At 52.8% G+C, this 3033-nt stretch overlaps 1 pseudogene; it reads right to left on the minus strand.

Moving 5' to 3' along the window:
* Positions 1-1263: 1263 nt before the first annotated feature.
* On the minus strand, positions 1264-1382 carry LOC112477578 (annotated as a pseudogene).
* Between the last annotated feature and the right edge of the window lie 1651 nt (positions 1383-3033).

Here is a 3033-nt window from a genome sequence, read left to right on the forward strand (position 1 = left end):
GTGCGTGTGCATGTGCGTGTGAATGTGCGTGTGCGTGTGCATGTGCGTGTGCGTGTCTGTGTATATAAAATAGGAAAATCGGATATCTTGTCTCCGTTTTGCAGATTCACGCCCAGGCCCCGTCAGCGAGAGCGGGGTTGGGTACAGATACTCAATGCGCCGGCTTCCGCGGGACCTGGCCCTGCAGTGAGCGCGGACGTGCAGGTGCACACGGCTCAGGCAAGGACAAGCTCCTTCGGCATCGCCCCTATGCAAAGTGGCCGCTGCCAGCTCACTGCACAACTAACCCAAGAGAATTTGTCCTTCAGTATCGAAACGTTATTTGTCCTTCAGTATCGAAACGTCTAACGTGATTTCTAGGAATATGATCGTTAAGGGTTTTTCTAGCTTATTTTCCGAGCGAACTGCTCGGGCCACCCCAGCTGGCGGTTCAGATGAGGAAGGAAAATGAGGCTTCCCGAAGTTCATTGAAAAGTGGCTACTTGTTTTAGATGCTGCCCGTTCTTACCCTAGGCACAATACTGGCACTCTGAGCTTGCGTTGAATCGTGGTGCTTCTCTGCCCTCCGAGAATGTCTCATCACGCAGGGAAAGTGAGAAAATGATGAATGAAAATCTCCAGACAATATACAAGTGTGTGTCATTAGTTGCAAAAGCCCAGTGAAAATTACGCATGTCCCAGGCATTTCACGAAATGACCGGTGCTGGTGGGCGAGGGAGGAAGGGGCTCGCAGACTCGCAGGGGCAGACGGCGTGCGGAGGGCCAGGTGGCTGACCCTGCGTGCGTGCGGCCTCCCCGGGGACCCCGCCAGACTCTGAACCTGGTCTGCAGCACGCAGAAACGGCAGAGCGGTCACCTTGACCTTAAACACATGCAGAAACGGCAGAGCGGTCACCTTGACCTTAAACGCACGCAGAAACGGCAGAGCGTCGCCTCCCGAGGCAGTCCACGGGGACAGCTCTGAGACAGAGCATTGCATAAAGATGAAACGTTTCCTTAGAGGGTAAGTGGGAACCTGTAAGCCGAGATTGTTCCTGGAGCGCGGATCGAGGACGTTGTGGGAAAACGGGAGAACACATCGAAGAGGAGAGTGTGCAGATGGGGCCCAGAGCGAGAAAAAGCTCAGTGAGACGAGCCGACGTGAATGGGGGCTCAGAGACTGCGTTGGATCTTTTCTTAATTTTTTTTAGGCGAGGCAACCCTTGGTTGACCTCACAGATTGCAAGGACCTTGTCAGCTTACGATCCCTTATCTTATTTTTTACGGCTACAGCACCCGGTCTTCCTAGACGGTCTCCCATCCAAGTACTAACCAGGCCCGACCCGGCGTAGCTTCCGAGATCGGACGGGATCGGGCGTGTTCAGGGTGCCATGGCCATAGACCAGATCTTATAATAATAAGAATGCTATGTGAGGACTGTCGAGAAGGCACATGACGTGAGAGGACGTGCTTTAAGAAAACTCACCCGTTAGTGGGATTGTAGATAGATTGGGAAAAACAAACTGAAGGCCAGCAAAGTGACTGATAGTCAAAGGCGAGGGAGAGAGAGAGGCCTGAGCCTCAGGTCAGCGGTAGCAGAGGCCGTAAACGGCTCACCCGTCACCCTCACGTGGACATAGCGTTTTTCTGTACAAGACAGGCTTCCAGCTGTCGACATCTGCGTATCCTCATGCAGAAGCTTCCCTCAGAAGGCCGCTCTGCGTGACGTGCCCCTGCTTGAAAACCAGCGTTCCCCCACTCCAATCCTAACCTAGTGATCATGAGAAAGACTTGACACACCCGAGTCCACAGCCCGGCCAGCGGGATTTCTGACATGTCTGTTTGCACGGTTCCCAGTGCGCCCCACAGGGCGAAGCGCCCGTCACCAGCTGCGGTCCAGTGCGCCTTGCTGGCCGCCCACGCTCGGCTGTACCACTCCCCGTTCCCGCTTCGTCCCTCGGCCCTCGCGATGAACTCCTTTCACCTGAAGGTTCAGGTGAGTGTCTGCCTCCCAGGGAACCCGCGCCGAAGGGTTAACTGTTGTCACAATGGAGGAAAATGCTTTGGGTGACTATTTGCATTTAAAAGATCATGAGAGTGGTTTAAAAGGTCTTGAAAAGTGCTGGGTTAAGGCCGTTGATTTATTTAGTGCTCACCGAATGCCGACCGCATGCTAAGCACTGCATTAGAGGCTGGATGTAAGAGGCGGAAGCAGACACGATATCCATCTCGTGAGGATCATATGCTGGGGGGTGTTTTGTTTCATAATAAGACAAACACACTCAGAAATAGACACCGGCAATGCCGCGGAGCCGTGAGACTCCGGGACGAGGGAAATCGATGCGGGCCGGGCGTGAGTTTCACAAGGAAATCACAGGTTCACTGAGATCCAGACATAAAAAGAAGAGAAATTGCGAAATGTCGTATGGAAAGGAAATGTGTGGCATTAGAGAGAGAGAAGGGACATCCGCGTGGGCCAAAGGGGTGGCGTGCCCGACAAGCCAGAAATGCGGGGGCTTGCGCGGCGTCTTCGGGGGTGGGCTCGCGGCAGAGACAGCTGTCCCCGAAAAGCTGCTTCACCATTTTAACGTAAATGGCCCCCGGAAGTGAGTGTCTATTGCAGGAGCAGATCCCAGATATGAACTCAGGTAGACGTGGCCGTCGGACTCTTTCTGGCCGGTGGGATGCGTTGGGACGGATGGGCGCATCTGGATATCGTGCTGAAGTCATGTGGCTTCCTCCGCCTCGTTCCCATCCCACCAGAATGCGGGGAGCTCTGACTCATCCAGGGATGGAACCTGAGTTCTCGCGTTTTGTAGCTAAGCTGAATCTCGCCTACCAGAAACACCCGTTTTTATCCTGTTACATGATTGAAGAGAAACTTTTATTGTGGCGAGGCGATAAAATTTGGGGTCCATGTGTTACAGTAGCTACTCTAAGAAATGCAGTGTCTCATGCTGAGAGAAATTCTCAGTCATCAAGGGGTCTTAAGCAATGGAGTAGATGCTATAGTTTTAAGAATAACTATATTTTAAGAATATAGTTTTAATAATC

The sequence above is a fragment of the Pteropus alecto genome, unplaced genomic scaffold, assembly GCF_000325575.1.
Source record: "Pteropus alecto unplaced genomic scaffold, ASM32557v1 scaffold53, whole genome shotgun sequence".
Lineage (NCBI taxonomy): Eukaryota > Metazoa > Chordata > Mammalia > Chiroptera > Pteropodidae > Pteropus > Pteropus alecto.